The sequence below is a fragment of the Mauremys reevesii genome, linkage group 4, assembly GCF_016161935.1.
Source record: "Mauremys reevesii isolate NIE-2019 linkage group 4, ASM1616193v1, whole genome shotgun sequence".
NCBI lineage: Eukaryota > Metazoa > Chordata > Testudines > Geoemydidae > Mauremys > Mauremys reevesii.
Genome location: NC_052626.1, coordinates 128,565,709 through 128,586,152, shown reverse-complemented (window position 1 = coordinate 128,586,152; position 20,444 = coordinate 128,565,709). Strand labels below are relative to the sequence as shown.

At 45.9% G+C, this 20,444-nt stretch overlaps 1 long non-coding RNA gene and 1 pseudogene across 2 annotated transcripts in view; both read left to right on the top strand.

Annotated features, from left to right (window-relative positions):
• Positions 1-20,444, top strand: part of LOC120402959 — a 222,326-nt gene that overhangs the window by 84,780 nt on the left and 117,102 nt on the right. The window contains exon 1 of one of the 2 annotated variants that reach the window (XR_005597386.1): positions 15,845-15,947. The exons of the other annotated variant lie outside the window; for it this stretch is intronic. This is a non-coding gene — a long non-coding RNA (uncharacterized LOC120402959). Of the gene's footprint in view, positions 1-15,844; positions 15,948-20,444 lie in introns of those variants that run through there. 2 annotated transcript variants of the gene reach the window in all.
• On the top strand, positions 12,625-12,778 carry LOC120405456 (annotated as a pseudogene).

The following is a 20,444-nucleotide window of genomic DNA, read 5'->3' as shown; positions in this document are numbered from 1 at the left end:
CTATGCATTTCTTAAGTCTCCAGCATGCATAAATGGCTGTCACTCTGTCTCTTGGCAACAAATGGCTGGGGCCTTTCCCCCCCCTGCAAGGGGATGGCTAAAGGTGAACAAAAAGATCAGGTGATCTCCTGCCCTGGGAAAAAGACAAAGCCCAGAAAGCAGGGGCTGGAGGGGGTTTCAGTTTGGAGCTGGCTGGGGACAGGAAGTGAGGGCAGATGGAGTTGTCTGGCTTGCTGGGCCCCAGAATGGACCCGGCTGAGGGGTCCCGTTTCTCTGTATCTACAAGCTGTGTTTTAGACCGTGTTCCCGTCATCTAATAAACCTGTTTTACTGGCTAGCTAAGAGTCACATCTAACTGCGAAGTGGGGGTGCGTGCAGGACCCCCTGGATTCCCCGGGACCTCGCCTGGGCGGACTTGCTGTAGGCAGGGGCGGCTCTACAAAGTAGGCTGCCCCAAGCAGCGCGGAGCGCTGCGCCGCCCTTCCCCAGTCCCGCGGCGGGTCCCCTCTTCCCGCGGCTCCGGCATCCTGGGGAGGGCGGCATTTGGCTCCAGTGGAGCTCCCGCCGACATGCCTGCGGCAGGTCCACCGGAGCCCGGGACGAGCGGACCTGCCGCAGTCATGCCTGCGGGAGCTCACCGGAGCCGCGGGAAGACGGGACCCGCCGCAGGCATGACTGCGGCAGGTCCGCTTGTCCCGGGCTCCGGTGGACCTGCCGCAGGCATGTCGGCGGGAGCTCCACCGGAGCCAAATGACGCCCTCCCCAGGATGCCGCCCCAAGCGGGCGCTTGGCCCGCTGGTGCCTAGAGCCGCCCCTGGCTGTAGGAAGCGCACGGAGGGGCAAAGGATGCTGAATGCTCCAAGGTCAGACCCAGGAAGGTGAAGCAGTGTGAGATTCTTGCCCTGAAGACAGTCTTCTCCAAGGGAGAGGAGGGCCCCCAAAGTCCTGACTGGCTTTGTGGGGAGCAGTTCCAGAGCATCACCCGGGGACTCCGTGACAGTAGGTTGTGTTTTTACACTTGAACAGCTGCAATTGCAGGCACCCACCTGGCAGAAAGTGGGTGGAATCTTGTGGCTTAGGAAAAGGATTGCTGAGTTCTCTCTTTCAACCACTGCTAAATTGATGCATGACCTTGAGCAGATTGCTTAATCTCCCTGGACCTTGGTTTCTTCCTCTGTAAAATGGGGATGATCCTTCTCCCCCCACTTCCTTTGGTCTGTTATTTTCTCTCACGATAGGGGCTGGCTTTTACTCTGTTTGGAAATGCTTAGCAAACAGGAGCTGAGGGTAGGACGATCGTCTTAATGCTACTGTAGTAATATGAATCAATAGGAGCAAATCTAGCACTGGGGTAATCCTGGCACAGCTGCCATTTATGTCAAGAGAAGACTGACCTGCCTCTAGTTCTTGGAGAGCAAGGCCTGTCTCAATAGGCCATGCTAATACCCAGTTCTGGAGAGGAAGGAGGGTCTAGTAGTTAGAGCACTGGCCTAGGACTTGAGGGATCTGGGTTCAAGTCCTCACTTCCCCCCACAGACTCCGTCTGACCTTGGGCAAATCACATAGCCTGTTTCCCTATTTTAAAATGGGGATAATAGCCTTCACAGCTTAAAGGAGCATGGCTTGCCGATCTTGGACTTGATAAGAGAGCACTTCAGCCACCATACAGGTGCACCAAGCCCAGCCATGTGACACACCTTTGGGAGAAAGGAAGAAATGATTGCTTCTGCTCCTCTTGCTTCACTAATGCTTGGTTTTGATTCTTTTCTTGACAGAAGTGCTGAAAGGCCAGAACATTCTCCCTTGCCGAAACCAAAGGCTGATCCTATTCAGCCATGGGAATGTAAAGGCAGGATCTGCCTTCCCTGATTCTCTTACTGCTTTCCTTTCTGCGCTTGTAGATAATATTCAGCTCTCAGAATGACTTGAGGAAGAACTGTCCCTCGAAAGCTTGCATCTTCCACCAACAGAAGTTGGTCAGATCAATCTTATCACCTCAGCTACCTTGTCTCTCTCAGATCCTGGGACCAACATGGCTTCAACAACACTGTGCAAGCACATAAAAGGGCAGAGTCTGGAAGCTACTGGCCCAGTTCAAACAAAGGGGTGAACACCCCACCAGTGAAAGATGGTTTTGAGTTTGATGTCCACATGCCAGGACCACCACATGGAGGACTGCTTCATGGTACCCTGAGAAAAGAGGCCAAGAACTGTTTTTCCCCTTACCATTCCATCTTCTCTTGCTGGGTATGGCCCCTGCAGCTCAGACCATTTAAAAAAGCCAGTTTTCCCAAAAGTTAATACTACCTGGTGAGGGCCAGTATGGAAGTTTAGAATTTATGGCCCGGTCCCCATCAATGTGGGGCCAGACTGTCAATTGCTCAGTGCTAGAGTTTGAGATTTTTCCAGATGAAATGTTTGTTGCCATGAAAGGCAGATTGGGTCTGACCGGAACACTTTTTGCACATTTGGGTTGAACTTGCTGGATTGTTTCAAGCACGCGGGGGGAGGTAAGGGGATGTAATCCTCCCCAAAATCCTGAAAAACTTCAAATGAGGGGGTTAGTTAAACAGAAGTTAAAAGGTACAGTGACTAAAGTGAAATCCCTGCAAGCTGCGTGGGCGCTTTTTAAAAGACACCATAATAGAGGCCCAACTTCAATGTATACCCCCAAATTAAAAAACACAGTAAAAGAACAAAAGAAGAGCCACCGTGACTTAACCACCATGTAAAAGAAGCAGTGAGAGAGAGACTTCCTTTAAAAAGTGGAAGTCAAATCCTAGTGAGGCAAATAGAAAGGAGCATAAACACTGCCAAATTAAGTGCAAGAGTGTAATAAGAAAAGCCAAGTTTGAAGAACAGTTAGCCAAAAACTCCAAAGATAACAATATTTTTTAAGTACACTGCTAAACAACCAGTGGGGCCCCTTGATGATCGAAATACAAAAGGAGCGCTTAAAGACGATAAAGTAATTGCGGAGAAACTAAATGGATTCTTTGCTTCAGTCTTCATGGCTGAGGATGTTAGGGAGATTCCCAAGCCTGAGTCGGCTTTTGTAGGTGACAAATCTGAGGAACTGTCACAGATTGAAGTCACTAGAGAAGGTTTTGGAATTAATTGATAAACTCAACATAAACAAGTCACCGGGACCAGATGGCATTCACCCAAGAGTTCTGAAAGAACTCAAATGTGAAGTTGCGGAACTCTTAACTCAGGTTTGTAACCTGTCCTTTAAATCGGCTTCGGTACCCAATGACTGGAAGTTGGCTAATGTAACACCAATATTTTAAAAGGGCTCTAGAGGTGATCCTGGCAATTACAGACTGGTAATTCTAACGTAGGTACTGGGCAAATTAGTCGAAACAATAGTTAAGAATAAAATTGTCAGACACGTAGAAAAACAAACTGTTGAGCAATAGTCAACATGGTTTTTGTAAAGGGAAATTGTGACTTACTAATCTATTGAGTTCTTTGAAGGGGTCAACAAACATGTGGACAAGGGGATCCAGTGGATGTAGTGTACTTAGATTTCCAGAAAGCCTTTGACAAAGTCCCTCACCAAAGGCTCTTACGTAAATTAAGCTGTCATGGGTTAAAAGGGAAGGTCCTTTCATGGATTGAGAACTGGTTAAAAGACAGGGAACAAAGGGTAGGAATTAATAGTAAATTCTCAGAATGGAGAGGGGTAACTAGTGGTGTTCCCCAAGGGTCAGTCCTCAGACCAATCCTATTCAACTTCATAAATGATCTGGAGAAAGGGGTAAACAGTGAGGTAGCAAAGTTTTTGCAGATTATACTAAACTGCTCAAGATAGTTAAGACCAAAGCAGACTGAAGAACTTCAAAAAGATCTCACAAAACTAAGTGATTGGGCAACAAAATGGCAAATGAAATTTAATGTGGATAAATGTAAAGTAATGCACATGGGAAAATATAACCAACTATACATACAATATGATGGGGGGGCTAATTTAGCTACAACGAGTCAGGAAAAAGATCTTGGAGTCATCAGGATAATTCTCTGAAGATGTCCACGCAGTGTGCAGAGGCGGTCAAAAAAGCAAACAGGATGTTAGGAATCATTAAAAAGGGGATAGAGAATAAGACTGAGAATATATTATTGCCCTTATATAAATCCATGGTACGCCCACATCTCGAATACTGCGTACAGATGTGGGGACTCATCTCAAAAAAGATATACTGGTGCTAGAAGAGGTTCAGAAAAGGGCAACTAAAATGATTAGGGGTTTGGAGAGGGTCCCATATGAGGAAAGGATCCCATATGAGGAAAGAGGTTAGGACTCTTCAGCTTGGAAAAGAGGAGACTAAGGGGGGATATGATAGAGGTGTATAAAATCATGAGTGATGTGGAGAAAGTGGATAAGGAAAAGTTATTTACTTATTCCCATAATACAAGAACTAGGGGTCACCAAATGAAATGAATAGGAGCAGGTTTAAAACAAATAAAAGGAAGTTCTTCTTCACGCAGTGCACAGTCAGCTTGTGGAACTCCTTACCTGAGGAGGTTGTGAAGGCTAGGACTATAACAGCGTTTAAAAGGGAACTGGATAAATTCATGGTTAAGTCCATAAATGGCTATTAGCCAGGATGGGTAAAGAATGGTGTCCCTAGCCTGTTCGTCAGAGGGTGGAGATGGATGGCAGGAGAGAGATCACTTGATCAGTGCCTGTTAGGTTCACTCCCTCTGGGGCACCTGGCATTGACCACTGTCAGTAGACAGGATATTGGGCTAGATGGACCTTTGGTCTGACCCAGTATGGCCATTCTTATGTTCCTGTGACAGATTAGGAGACTCTCCTATATCCTCATAAATCTTACTGAATTAAGTGAATTCAATAAGATTAAACTGTAAGTATTTTAGGAGCTTGTATTAGCTATGGAAATGTTTTTGTGTGCTGTGGGATTGTTTGTAACTCCTTTAAGGAGAAGGTTTGGCTAATATAACCCTAGGGCTCTTTAAAACAAAGTGCTAGACAGTCTATTCCAAGGGCATGTTTGGGAGGAGGGGAATGCAAATGAGCCATCTCAGGATCCATCTTTTTTTGAAGTTGCACCTTGGAACCAACCATGAATATATAATCAGCAGATGGGTTTCTGCCCAAGACCGATACAGTGACTCTCAGCCCTGAGTGTGCTAGGTCTGAGCAAAAGCTGTTATGAACTGGTGACCATGGGGTTTGAAGGACTAATTACCAGCCAGAGCCCTTGTTTGAATCATAGAATTATAGAATATTAGGGTTGGAAGGGACCTCAGGAGGTCATCTAGTCCCATCCCCTGCTCAAAGCAGGACCAACACCAACTAAATAATCCCAGCCAGGGCTTTGTCAAGATGGGCCTTAAACCTCTAAGGATGGAGATTCCACTATTACAGGTTGGATCACAGAACCCCCCCATTGGGAGCTGCCACTTGGTGTGCCAAGACTACTTCTGCCCCTGCTTTCCTGCCCTGTCAGCTTAGGACTTCAGTGCCCTGCCTGGTTTGAGCCAGATTCACTAGCCTGCTGCAAATCCAGCCCCAGGTCTGAATCTCATCCCCTAACAGCTGTAGGCTTACCTGAAAGCAGCTTACAGAAGTGTTCTTGTCTTTAACATTTAGATGCCCAACTCCCAATGGGGTCTAAACCCAAATAAATCCGTTTTACCCTGTATAAAGCTTATGCAGGGTAAACTCATAAGTTGTTCACTCTCTATAACACTGATAGAGAGATGCACAGCTGTTTGCGCCCCTCCCCCCCAGTATGAATACATACTCTGGGTTAATTAAGTAAACAGTGATTTTATTAAATACAGAAAGTAGGATTTAAGTGGTTCTAGGTAGTAACAGACAGAACAAAGTAAGTCACCAAGCAAAATAAAATAAAACACGTGAATTTTTGTCTAATCAAACTGAATACAGATAATCTCACCCTTGGAGATGCTTCAGTAAGTTGTGTTCCCCCCCTCCCTCCTCCCCACACCCGACTGGACACCTTCCAGGCCTGGGCACAATTCTTTCCCCTGGTACAGCTCTTGTTCCAGCTGAGGTGGTAGCTCGGGGATTCCTCATGATGGCTCTTCCCTTTGTTCTGTTCCACCCATTTATATATCTTTTGCATAAGGTGGGAATCCTTTGTCCCTGCTCTGGGATCCCACTGCCCTCTTCTCAATGGAAAAGGACTAGGTTAAAGTTCCTAGTTCAGTACAGGTGACATGATCACATGTCACTGTAAGACCCCAAGCCTTCATTCCTCCCAGCCTGACTCACAGGAAGGCCTGCCTGCAAACAGAGCCATCCACAGTCAATTGTCCTGGTTGATGGGAGCCATCAAGATTCCAAACCACCATTAATGGCCCACACTTTGCATAATTACAATAAGCCCTTAAAGTTATTTCATATTTCTAGTTTCAGATACAAGAATGATACATTTATTCAAATAGGATGACCACACTCAGTAGATTATAAGCTTTGTAATGATACCTTACAAGAGACCTTTTGCATGAAGCATATTCCAGTTACATAGAGTGCAACGTCACATCCACCAGCTCCCTAGGTAACCCATTCCAGTGCTTGACCACCCTCCTAGTGAAAGTGTTTCCTAATATCCAACCTAAACCTCCCCTACTGCAATTTCCATCACCTTCCACCACTGAGAACAGTGGGAATGTGGGCTCGGCTAAGCTTATTAACATGAGTAGGTCTTTAATATTTTCTCTGCAATGTTTTTACCTGAAGAATAAATGAGCTTGCTTAGACCAGTGGGGTAAGTGAACTTTGGCAATTACACTGTGTACCGTTTTTGAGGAGACTAGTGAAGCAGGCTTGCTTAGGCAGACTCTTTTTTGCTGGAAATATCACAGCTTGGTCAGGGAACCATGCAGCCTGGAAACAGCACAGTCAGGAGGGAGATGCATGTACCCGCCCAGGAGAGGACCTGGCTCAGGAACCTGGAGCCTAGATTTTTGACTGGTTCAGTTCACCAAAACAAATTTCATTGGGGGTCAACCCTTTTGCAAGGAGGATTTTGTTGAGTTTGGTCAGCACAGCAGACTGGAAAAGCGGTTACTTGCACAGCTCAGTTCATCACCCACAACAGGGGCCAGGCTTTCTGAAACGATCAGCCCCCAACATGCTGAGCTCTTCTGAAAGCCAGATTTTCAGGAGTCCCTATCACAACTGGTCCCTCCGGTAGCAGTATTGCCAACCCCAGATAATCAAACATGTCAGGTGACTAAGAATTGTTTTAAATAGCTTGGTGTTATCTATTTGCCTTATAGTTTTTGAGCCTTTAGGGTTTATCTTGCTTTTCTCAGCAATCAGAGGGCTAGAAACTTACTCTTTTTAATTGAAAGCTGAGATTCTCAGCTAATCACACGAATCTAGCAGCTGGGGCTTGAAGTTGAATAGCAAATATTGCAAGTGTTGTGACAAAATTGCAGGAGTTGGTAACATTCATGTAGCACCAGAGCGAGGGCTGTGATTGAATGGACGGAGGCTCAATGACCCTCTGATTCCCCTGTGGCTGTTTCCTGGGACCAGGGGCCTTTGACTGGCAGCCTATGCTGCAGTTGCACCTGCTCGGTGGGTGGATGGGCTTTGCTCTCCAGCACTGCCAAGCCAGCATCTTTCACTTGCACTAAATTTGTTTTAAGATGAAAATAAGAGGGCGGCAGCAGCTTGTGGGAGAAATGAAAATTAGCAGAGTGCTTAGGAGCAGACTGGGGGGGCCATAGCAAGCCAGGCAGACTGGAACCCCTACAAACACAGGGAGAGGCTGCCATCGCTGGGCGCCTAGCAGGACAAGTGGAGCTGCCTGGATGGATATTAAGTGATTTGCAAGCCTGTTGCTTGTGAACACAGCTGTAAATGGAGCAAGAGCAGACAGGGGAAATGAAAAGAGGCTCAGGCTGTTTAGTGGAAATACAGTGAAAAATGGGAAACACTTCCTTCTCAGGCTCGGACTTTTAAAGAAACAAAAGCCCCAGTATCTATTTTCATGTCTTTTTATGTTCTCCTTGCACTTAATCTCGTTTAGCTCCGCAATTAAATTTTAAGACACATAAGAGTGTTCGCTTACACACTTGGATTCTTCGCAGATTGAATTATTTAATAGAGTGTGTAGCAGCTTCATGATCTCTGAGCTATGGCTCCAAAGGCAGCCAAGCAGAAAATTAATAAACACTGCCTGCCGTCTCCGCAGCTCCTGCTGCCCCTGTGCCGTTCTCCCCCGCCCTCCTGCTGGTTTTTCCGTTGTTTGTTGCTTTCCTTCTGTGTTCTATATCCCCCTTTCCTGAGTCACTCCTGTTCTCTCGCTTGAACCCTTTCTTACTCTTTTTTCCTTTTGCATTGGTTTCCCCCTTATTCTCCCTCACTCTTCCCCTTCACTTCTCGCTCTTGGTATCCCTCTATACACCCTCCCGCATTGTGCTTTCTGTGGCTTCATTACTTCACTTTCATTCTGTAAGGCCTATAGGCCTTATCTGCACCCCTCAATCCCCTCCACCTCATCCAGCTATCCCCAACGATAGCCCCATTGCCCTTTTTAAAGGGATTATTCCTGGAAGCAAGGCCTGCAGATGGGAATGAGTGTTTCAGGATCAAGCCTGCAACATTCTGTGTCCCTGTTTTCAGAAGGGCAAGTCTTGCATGTGAAGATCCATCCTCCTTGCTGACTCCATGCTCTGCTGGGAGCAGGGAGAGCAGTGGAACAGCTGATTAATGATGGCAGGGAGCAACAGCATAACTTCCCCAGCTTCTCCCAGACCCCCATGTCTCCCTTTCCCCTTTGGCAGCCGTGTGCCTGCCATCCCCCCAGTGCATATGATGCCTGAGTGGAGAATTGTTGCAGCTTAGAGATGGCTTGCTATTCCACCCCTGCGCCATGCAGGGGAGGAAAGCGCACAGCTCTACGTGCTGCTTGTGGTGAGTGTAAGACCTTGGCAGAAGTGATCCAGGCAGTGTAGAAGATCGCTGGCTGGAACCACAGGTGTTACCAGTGTACAGAGGGGGCCAAAGGAGGGAGTAACGGATGCCTGGGCATTGGCAAGACGCTGGTGAGAGGAGGACGTGTTGCCTAGCTGAACAGCTCATGCTGGAGGAGAGTGCAAAAGGGCTCGGAATAAACTCTTCCGTAGCACCTTTACCAGCCAAATCCTTGCTTGAGGGAGTGCTGTTGCATTGTGGGATTGTTGCTGGAAGTTGTCTTGCACCAGCACAGGTCCATGTGCATTCACACTGCTGTGCTGCTAGAGCTATCTCTAGGGTGGCTTATGTCACTCCAGAAGGGGGGAATAATGATTCCAGCAAAAGAGAAGGGGTTCAGTGTGGACGCGTGCCAGGCTGTGCTGACTGACAGCCTCAAATATGGCACTAACTGGGTGAAAGTCTATGGCTTGTGTCTCACTCTCATTCAGATGAGACTGGCCAATGGTCCCTTCTGCCCCTAACTTCTGGGAAGAAGGTTGAATTTTGCCAGTAACACTTCCTAGTGTAGATTAGGCCTGAGTCCCAAGTCACTAGATTTTTTTTATGTGGAATGAATTGGTGGATCTCAGTATAATTCTTAGCAGACCTGGGTCTGATCCAGTGCCTGTTGCAGTACTGGGAACCTTTCCATGAACTTTAATGAGCTCTGGATCAGGCTCGTACTTCCTGAACCCACTAGTCACCGTGATGTTTTTGCACAAACCTTGGCAGAGACCAGGTGTAAATGGATGTAATAGGCATGGTCTATCATCACTGGTAGTCTGAGTCACTCCTTTTGCATCATTAGGCGAGTGAGCTAGATTTAATGGCAAACTCGTTGTCTAAATAGCAGCTCGCTATTAAGAGACCGTGTAGTGAGGTCGAACAGCTGGGCAATGGAGGCACCTCTCAGCATGCTCTAGTTTGGCTTTTGGGGCAGACGATGCCCCTTGGCTGGCTCTAGTCAATCCAAGTGGAATCTGTAGATGAGTGGCCACCTCAGGACCCCTCTGTACCCAGCCCCTCACCTCAGTTTCACTTTGTGGATCCCTAGTCCTCTCCACACAGGGCTTTTCCAGCTTCACAGCGGCCCTCCTTAGGGTCTGATTTATAACCTTAAAGTTCAAAACTACACACAAATCTTAAGCTTGGGGATAGCCCGAACTCCCCTGCTCTGGTCAGGCCTTCCTGTCTCTGCAGGCTGCTTCCAGCCCTGCCTAGTTGGAGCAATTCCCCTGGGCTCAGGGTCTTCCCTGCAGGAGCCTCTCCCTCTACAGTGTCACTTGAGCGTCCCCCTCTCTGCAGCCACCTTTTGCTCCTAATGGGAAATAACCTGAGTCCCCTCGAGTGGGGCTCCAGCCCAAGACCAAGCCCCTGTTATAGAATCCAAGGTGGCTCTTGTTTCACTGGGCATTAGGCTGTCTCTTCCATTTGCTCTAGTGATGCTTCTATGGGGCAGCAAGAAAGGCCTCCAACCCTTAGGATGGGACATAGGGTGACCAGATGTTCTGATAAAATCAGGACCATCCCAATATTTAGGTGTTTGTTCCAATCTTTGGTCGGGATGCAATTTGTCCCGATATTTCACTCCACCGGCAGCACTTGTGTTTTTTTTGCTCTGCTGGCAGCACTTGTTTTTTCTCCGCTGGTGGACCTCCCCCTCACGTGTCCCGATACTTTCTTCCTCTCATCTGATTGCCTTAATAGGATGGGTGTGGGGGAGAGGTGTGCTTGGCTGGTGCTTGCTTCACTGCTGCATTTCTTGGCTCAAAAGCAATTGAATTTCAAATACTGTCAGCTTTCCCTATCTTGCGTCTTCTTTTCTCCCTCCAAGTCCTCCTTCCTCCACCCCCTCTTCCTTCTGTAACCTTTCCAGGGAGCAAATCGCACCGGGCAATTATGCAGAGTGAGAAAGAGAGCATTAAACCAGGCGAGATTTCCGCTGAGACCGTGGCTTGGCAAATAGCAATACAAAAGCAGTCTGTGAAATTCAGCAAATTGCCTGTTGGATAAAGGCAGATATTTACAATGCATGTGGAGCCCTCACGAATTATCGGAAGAGACATCAGTTTATTTTTTTCTCCCCCTTCCCCTTTTTACAAAGCACTCAATGAAAAGGCTTAAAAATTGCTCCTAAAGAGGGGAGCTTGGCCTCTAGTTCCTAGGAGATGCCTGCAATTTTCCTAAATCAATTTCCTGGGAGGTTAGGCTGCTGCTTTTTTAAAAAATGCTTCTCTATCTTTCACTCCTTTCACAGGCTCTTCCATTCCCACACCTGCCCTTCAAACCATTAATTTTTTGCAGGTAGTATTTAAATTACTGTGGCGCTTACTGCACCAGCTCAGATTGAGTCCCCACTGTGCTGGGTGCTGTAAAAACCACAGAGGAACACAGTGCCCTAAGTAGATGAGACTCAGAATGATTCTCATTTGTACAGAAGGGAAACTGAGGTGTGGCGAGATCAAGAGGCTTGCCCAAGCTGTCTGTGGAAAAGGCAAGATTTGAAGCTGGGTCTTCTGAGTCCCACTCCCATGCCTTAGTCACAACATTCCTCTTCCTTACCAGGTGTATTGCACCAAGCCCCTAGCTTTCCCCCAAGACCCAGCCCTGCTGGAGAGGGATGGTCCCTGTACTGGAGCAATATATTTGCTATTGCTGTTCTCTGTTCTTCCATGAAATTTTCTGTATCCAATGGGACTGGAAGGCACCTCCTACTTTCTTTCCTCTCCTTACTGTGCTCCAGTGTTGGCAGGGCACCCCAAGGCTGAGCAGCATCTCAGAACTATAGCTCATTAAAGGAAAAGTGCCTGGGCCGGCAAAGCCTACATAACTGAGCATGTGTTATGGCGCTACCTCTCTAAAATACACTCCTGCCCGTCTGCTCCATTCAGCTCAGGCCTGCACCTTTGAGAGGGTAAAGGGGACAACTTAAATCGTATGCCAAGCAAATTGTTATTGTCGTCCTCAATGATTCCCTCACCCCCTGTTTCGTGGGTTTGATTTTTTTAATATGGGGGTGAGGGCAGGGAGGTGTTCAGGGGTGTCAGTCTGGAGCAGCATCCTCAGCAGAGCTGGTCTGAAAATGGAGTTTCTGTTGATTGGAAAATTATGAAATCTTTATTCCAGTTGAAATTTAAATACTCCCCCAAATTGATTTGGAAACATTGAAATGTTTCATTTTGATAATGTCAAAACATATGAAACCGAATGTTAAATATCTTATTATAGAATCTAAGAACACATAAATATAGATGAATCAATATTTAATATAATAGAGCAGCCTAATGCAAGTGATAGTTTCAATGATTTGTTTAGGCTTTCTCCCATCAAATTTTGTCAAAATAGATTCATTTTTCATAAATGTTTCCTTAAAATGGAAACTGCATTTTCCAATGGAAAACTGTTCTATCAAATTTTCCACCAGCGCTAATCCCCTATAAGGCTGATCTCACCCTCTTCCCTGCCCTTTTTGCAGACTTAGCCCTGCTCTCCCAACCACTTAAGTGTCTGGGGTGCTGTTCTGAGCAAACTACCCTGCGAAGATCAAAGTGCAAGTAGTCTCTTGGCCTATCAAAGCCTATGATCAAGTGTCTTGATGGTTTTGGTCTTTTGGCCCTGAGATGAAAGCCTTGTCTGTGTCTCTTGGACCGTGACATACAAACATTGTTTTAAGTTGTATCTATTCTTATCAGTTTAATATCTGATATGTCCTTAATTTGAGGACTGTCTATTAAATTGATTCAACCCTACCTTTTATTTGAAAGGAAAGTGTTGCCCCAAAGTGCCATTCCCTGTGACTCTAGGGGGGCTGTCTCTGAACACCCCCCCTTACCCACACTGGGAATCGCTGCCTCTGTGCCCCTCATCCCCAGTCTGTGCTCTCACTTTTTGCTAACTTTTTTACATTCACAGCTTTGCACAATTCCAGCTTGAACCTCCATGTAAAACTCCAGTAGTGGAACTATCCTAAGAAGCCCCAATTCAACAGCTGAACGAGACAGTTAAAATTCCCCTCTCCTCCCTGGAGACCAATTGGATGGGCCTCCCCAGGTCAGTAGTGGGATCTGTGGGTAGAACTAGCAGATAGCAAAAGTACTTTAGACTGGAATCTAGTCTGACCTCCTGAATTGCACAGGCCAGAGAATTGACCCCAGAATCATTCCTAGTGCAGATCTTCAGGACCAGGACAGTCTTTTTGTCCTTTTGTTTGTATAGAACTTAGAAAAACTGTGGGAGCCATAGATGCCACCACAATACAATTAATAGCTACTAATAATCAGATCCTGACTCTTGCCCCTGAATGTACAATGATGAAGTATATCATACAGAGTGTTTCCCTTTCAGTGTTTGACATTATCCTAAGAGCAAGTTCATTGCAAACATCACATGCTGTTTCTTCCTGGGAGAGGGTTCCTGTGAACAAGACGGTCAATTGCAATTGACCATGAAAAATAACAGTCCAGTAGGCTCACTGAATGATTTCCAGGCAGGCTGTCATGGGATTGACCACCACAGGGATGGGATAAGGAGGCAATTCTACTCTCACAGAGCAGATGAAGGAAAAATAAAATTTTCCAATTGAAACGCCTGCAGAAGTTATAGGGAAGCAACACAAAAGTAGCTAAACCTCTAACTGTTGATCAATACACCAAAAAAATGTTGCCCATCATGAATATGGAGCCAACACTTGGGGGAAAATGAAATTGTGAATTTTTTTCAATATGGACAAGGTTTTTTCTTTTCACTCACATTTTCCTTTCCTGCTTCTCCACGCCATTTCTCTCTGATCAGACTTGTATTTTTATGAAGCTATCATCTCAACCGAGTTCAAAACCACAGTAAGAAACGTTGGGCTCTGTAGATGGAACGACACTAATCTTGTGTGTAATTGAATTGTCGCTCTGGATCTCATTTGGCTGCTTTGAAACAGTTTTCTTTTACAGCCCAATCTTTTTATTTGCTTTTTTTATTTCATTGCTTGTAAACAGCATTTTTATGTGCAACGAAGATTTTTTTTTAAAAAATGAAGAAGCTAATAAATCTTGGAAGCAAATTCCTCTCTCGGCCCAGGAGAGGGTGATCTCTCAGGCGCAGAGGGATTGAGGTCCAGATCCTCAGAAGTACTTAAGCTCCGAACTCCCATTGAAATCAATGTCAGTGAGGGCTGGTCTGCACTACAGACTTACCAATATAACTGTCACTCAGGGGTGTGAAAAATCCACACCCCATGTGACAATTATACTGACCTAACACCCCCACCCCCATGTAGGTAACATTGTCAGGAGGAGAGCTACTGTGTCTCGGGGCGGTGGATTAGCTACATTGACACGAGAGCTCTCTGCTGTCGGCTTAGAGCATCTTCAAGCGCAGCAGCAGCCTCGGTGCTGTATTTTAAGTGTAGATGTGCCCTTAGGCACCTAAATCCCTTTGAGGATCTAGGCCCAAGTGACTTGCCCAAGGAGTCTGTCACGGAGCTCTCACTGAGCCCTGTGCCCTACCCAAAGAGCTGTTGTTAGAGCTCTGTTCAGTCTAGTTTCATCATGGGGGACATTTCAAAATTCCATCAGTCCCCGAGGGTGACTCCTCCCTGAGCAGTAGCTCTTGGTGGTTAAGGTGCAAAATGCTTCCTCCCTTTGAGACAGATGGGCAGAGCAGCCTGGAGAGCGGCAGGACTCCGTATACATGGAGCCTCATTCTGGCTCGATCTCCAGAACTCCTGAGCTGCCAAAACTCCACTTGAGGCCACCAGGAGATGAGGGTGCTCAGCACCTTCTGAAAACCCGGCCTTTAATTCTCCTCTTCCTCCGGCAGAAAAGAGGTGCTTCTGGGCCAGCGACGAGAGCAGCACGTGAACTTTCAGTCTCAGGGATTGCAACCTTTAAATCTGCAGATAAAGAAACCTACCATGTGCTGCATTTTAACCCGTCACACTTTTGTTGTGGCTTAGTGGTGAAATTGGGAGGGAGGTGGGGAAACAAGGCCTAGTCTACACTAGAAGTGCTACAGAAACACTGTATGCTGACATAGCACTGTCTACATGGGGCCTTAAGTCAATATAACTGTTGCCTGGGGGGGTGGGGGGTGGCTTAATACAGATGTAAGTGGTGGTGTGTACAAGCCCCAGGAAAGATGTCAGAGTCCAGGTTTTGAAAGGTTTCAGGAGGAGTTTGTCAAAATCCTGCTGTTGCCTGAAATCACTTAGCTTATTGGTACTAGCTTCCTGACTGAACTAAACAAAGTAAACTAAGGAAGGCAAAAGGCAGTGATGAACTGAATAATTCCAGAGGAAAAAGCACTATTTGCCTTGTCAGTCTTGTCTTGATTGTATTTATAGACAGGGACTTTTGACAGGAAATTACCTGTAAATTCTTTTCCCCAGAAAATTAGTGAGAATTTCCTGTGGCCTTTTGAGGTGGTGAGGTGAGGAAGTCTAATGGGTTTCTGTAAAGAACGTGAAATCTGGTGACCTCACCATGTAAGCATGGGAAAGTAGCTGCTTTTATGAAAACCAGCAGATGGGGAGGGAGACACTAAGTTCATAGGTCAGCTGCAAAGCAGTCAATGGTCACTATTACTGTCCTGTAGACTAAGAGGGAGCATGATCTAGTGGTTAGAACAGGCTTCTGGGAAGCAGGGCATTGAGGTCTCTTCCAGGTTCTGCGACTAACTTGCCTCTTTGCCTCAGTTTCCGCATTTGGAAAGTAATGAATTTTAGCCCAGATCTTGAAAGTATTTTATTTCAGTGGAAGTTGGGAGCCTAAATGTCTTTGAAGATCTGGACCTTACATCCTGAATCAGAGCCCTTTGAAATGAATGGGTGCTCTGCACAGGCCCTTGGTGAAAACAGGGCTGAAAATCACTCTTAGCCCTTGGCCTTCTGCCAAGGAGCCCGATCCCATTGAACTGTCTTCGGAGACTTTCTGCTGAGTTCAACGGGCTCAAGAGAAGGAGGTAGAAGTAGGAGCGACACTTTGGCCTGTGCCTGGTAATGGCCTGAGAATAGAGATCTGGGATTCTTCCCTCACCCCAGAAGGAACATGTACTGGGGAGGGATGGGAGAGCAAGTTAGGTGTGGTAGGCAGGGCGGCATGCCTTTTCAGGCATTGCACCTGCCATTTGAAAAATGTTAGTTCAAAAGGCTGCACTTGGGCTGAAGGATTGGAGACACGGATTGGAATGAGATTCTTGTGTAGAGGGGGAGGAAAAGGAGCTGTGGGCTATTAATGTGTATTTCCATCCTCTCCCATACTTCAACCAAACATATTCTGTTGATTGGGGGATGATATGGTCCTAAATAGGTCCCATTCTTACTCCACCTCTGTGTCTACAGGTCTGGATACACTGCAGTCATAGGTGTGACTGCAGCTCAGGCGGACATCCCCACGCTTGTTTTAATCTACTTAGCTCTGCTAAAAACAGCCTGGGCTGGAACACTGGCATTCCTTGCCGGTGCTGCCATGGTTTTGCTACTATTTGTATCTGTCTACCCACGCTGCAGTCACACCTCCGATTGCAGAGTGGACATGCCTTGGGTCACATCTCCTTTTACTGGTCTTAAATAGGCACTTGATCCTGTTAGTCCTGCAGAGGGAACACAGAGCCACTGGATTCTAGGCGACCTTGTGCATGCTCATCACAATTATCTGCCATGTCCTGACTAGTGATGGGCAAAGAATTTAAGTTTTGGTTCCCTGGGAATTCCAGGGGGTGTAGGGTGGGGAATCAAATCAAACCACCATTTCCATTTGAATTTTTAAAATGTTTTAGGGTGTGTTTAACTTAAAAGAAATTCTGAAATGAAAAGCTATTTATTTTGAACCAAAAAATCTAAACATTTCAAAAAAAGTTGAAAGGCAATTTTTTAAAGGATTTTGTTTTACTGAAACTATTTGGCAACACTACCTTGAATTCGCTTAATGTTTTGGTGTTGCAAAATCTACACTTTTTTTCCTACTCCCCAAAAAAGTCTCATCTGGAAAACTTTACCTAACTCTATTCCTGACAGCAGAATCTTTATTCCTGGGAATGTGAAAGGCAGCTGAACTGGATTTTCATTTTCCAGGTGGTGGTTGCAAGCACTGGCCATTAGAAAAAGCAATTTGTGACTTGTAAACTGGGTAAATTTGATCTGAAATCCTTGAGGGATAATTTACAATGGAATCCTTCATGGCAGTTTCTCAGTCGCCTTCCTGACTAATGCAATAGTCAAGTCTGATATTCAGTCTTGTTTTATTTATTTTGCTAAGTTTCCCAGCTTGTCCCACAAGAAGCTAGATTCCACTGGATCAAAACAAAAGCCTGAATTTTCTAAAGTGACTATTGATTTTGGGTGCCCAACTTGAGGCAACCTTTAAAGTAGCTGGATTAGCACAGAGCTAAACACCCACTCTCTGAAGATCAGGTCCTTGTAAGGTGTCTTGAGCTGAGTGCCAGAAATCACTAGGTACTTTGGCAAATTCGAGGCCAGGTCTCTCAGAGACTCCCTGGACTGTGTAGTGGGGGAGTCAAGGTCCATTCCAGAGAGGAAAAAATACTATAGAATTTTAATGGAGGAGGGGATGGGGGCAAGAAGGCTCTACAGAAGTTTAGTAGGAATCTGTAAAAATTAAGTCTTTTGGAGCTGAATAGAGAATGAGATTCTTTCTGCAGGCTTTGGGCAACCATCCTCTGGGTGAATCCTATAGCAAAATTCTCATTGACATCAAGGGGGTTAGGATTTCACCCTACAATGGGGATAGAATTCTCTATTAAACTCTACACAATGGCTCTTAAGACCCTATAGAAAGGTGATCATCCCTTGTTACATTCCCCAAGACTTCTCCAGTCAACAAAGCTGCCCTACAATGAGGAGAATAGCAAGTTGTCAATATGCAAGTGACAATTCCACAGCTGGATTAAAGCTGTTACAATTTGTTTTCTGAACAGTGTTGGGGGGAAATGTATTTTGATAGCTGAGCCTTCCACTTGCATTGAAGGGAAATTATAATTTGAATGAAGCATAAAATACTTAGTGAACTTCTTGTCTCCTAGAATGTACAGAGGCTCAGCCTGGTGTATAATTGAGTTGTTGTAATGAAGGCTGGTTTTGGTTCTTTGGGAAAGGATTTGTTTAGAAAAGTGTCTCTTTATTTAATTTAAATTTCATGCCACGTCTTCGTGTCTGTTAACGGGGTAGGCATTACAGCCCTAATTCATCCCTTGTGTAACTATGGCAGTCAATGGAATGACACCAGGGAGGAATTTGGTCCCAGGAATTTAATAACCAGGAGGTGATCTTGCTTCCATTCAAGTTAATAAGAGATTTTGCAATTAGCTTGAATGGCAGTGGGAATGGGCCATCAATGAATAGGGAACAGTGGGGGCCAGACTCTGAAGGGCCGAGGACTCAACTCCCACTGAGTTGATTTGTATTGCAGTAGCACCTAGAGGCTCCAGTCGAGATCGGAGCCCCATTGTGCTAGGTGCTGTATGTACAAAGAGTAAGAGACCGTCCCTGTTCCCAAAAAACTGTCTAAATGCACAAGGCAAACAAAGGCACAAGGCAAACAGAAGGCTTGTCCTCCCATTTTACAGGGGACTGAGGTAGAGAGAGATTAAGGGACTTTGCCAAGGAGACAGAGTCTGTGGCGCAGCCAGGAACTGAATCCAGATTTGACCAGCGCTTTTAAGTGCAAAACCCTGTAGATGCTAGTAGGTGTAGTTCCATGCTAGGTTTAGGGGTATTCTGCAGGCAAAATATGGGGTAGGATAGTGGAGTACTCTAGTTCAAAGTGAATGTTGGCAGTGGAATTCTCCAGCTTCTCCCCAGAAGGGAGATTCTCCCGCCCTCTGATCACATGTGGCACTCTTGCCTTGCTGATGCAGGTTAATAAGCCAAGGAGACTGAACTCAGCCCAGCATGTGACCATTATTCTATCTTTCCCTTGATGGGGAAAGCAAAAGTGTTTGTATCTGCAGATCTTGAGTCTCCCACTCCTCCCTGGAAATTGCTGCTTGGCTCCAGTTTCCTGATGCCAGAGCACACGGGAATGGTTGTTCCCTCCACCCCACCCAACCCCACCTCCCAACCCTCTAGAGTAAGACCCTGTTTCTGCTATGACTTGAAACTGAGGCTCTAACCAGCTAGTAGTAGGGCTGGCTCTAAACATGGGCTTGTGCCCCCACACCATGTGGTTGATACTCTGCTAGTAGACATCCTGCCTCCCAGCCCTTCATGCCATAGAACATTTCAGAATGCATTGCCCCCAGGCTGCCGGTGCATGCACTCTCTCTGCACTCTGGCCTCTGCATCCTTCGAGGCGCTATGGGGTAGGTGCCCAGATTCCCAGTATGCAATGCTGCAGCTGTGACTAGGCAGTGAGGCTGTAGATTCTCTAAATCTGGCTGACACGTGATGACTGTGTGGTGCAATGAGCTGCTGGCGTGGACACAACTCAACTAGATTTTCTGTAACTGGGTCAGATGGGGGTGTGTCAAACCAGATACACAATCCAGGAAGAGGTAATATGCCATCTAGTTCATATATAGCACTTTTACCCATAGATCTCAAAGTACTTTACAAAGAAGGTCGTCATTATCCCTATTGTACCGATGGGGAAACCGAGGCCCAGAGTTTAAAATGACATGCCCACTGTCATCCAGCGAGTAAGTCGGAACCAGGAATAGAACCCAGGCCTCTTGAGCCCAGTGCTTTATCAACTCATCCACACTGCCTCCCCTCCATTAACACGTAAGGTAGCCAGGACATAAACCTAGATGAGCTCTTGATGACTTTTTGGCTTGCTGTTTTTCTTGTGCTGCTATGCTGAAAAATTTCTCCAGGATCCAGTGGTAAATTCCGAGCAGGCTTCATAATCCTTTAGCACCTCTGAGCAACCCAAAAGTTGAAAGGCAACAAGTAAACTCCCTCTTTTTGATTTGTGCATTTTTGTATGGTTTAAAAATTGTTTCCTGGGAGAAATGTTGGCAGCTCTTGAAATAAGATGTGTTAATTAATAAATGAAGCACTTAAATTAGGTTTAATAGGATAATCCTTTGCTGCATGTTACATAAATAGTAATTGAATATTAAGAACATACTAACTGAGAATTAACGATGGAGTGGAGACATGTTTTATTTCATAGCTGTTAAGTGCTGGTCCTGATCCTGGACTCATGACTTAGGTAAAGGCTCCAGGACCTGATCATTGACCCAGAGGGCTTTTAGGAAAGAGTAGTATGATTCTTGAGTAAGGAATGGTAAGAATTTCAAGATTGGGCCCTAATAATTCATTGGCCGGGTGCCTGATGGCAAGCCCTTTGAAGCCAATAGATGCTTTGCCATTGAATTCAATGGGTGTTGGATAATTCAGCAGGTGCTATTTAATCCTCAAAATAATCATGCTTTTCTGGTGTGATAGCCTCGGTAACTGAAGTGTGGCATCAATAAATCTGGATTCTAAAGGATTCTTGATCCATGAGGCAGACCACACCATGCAAGCATT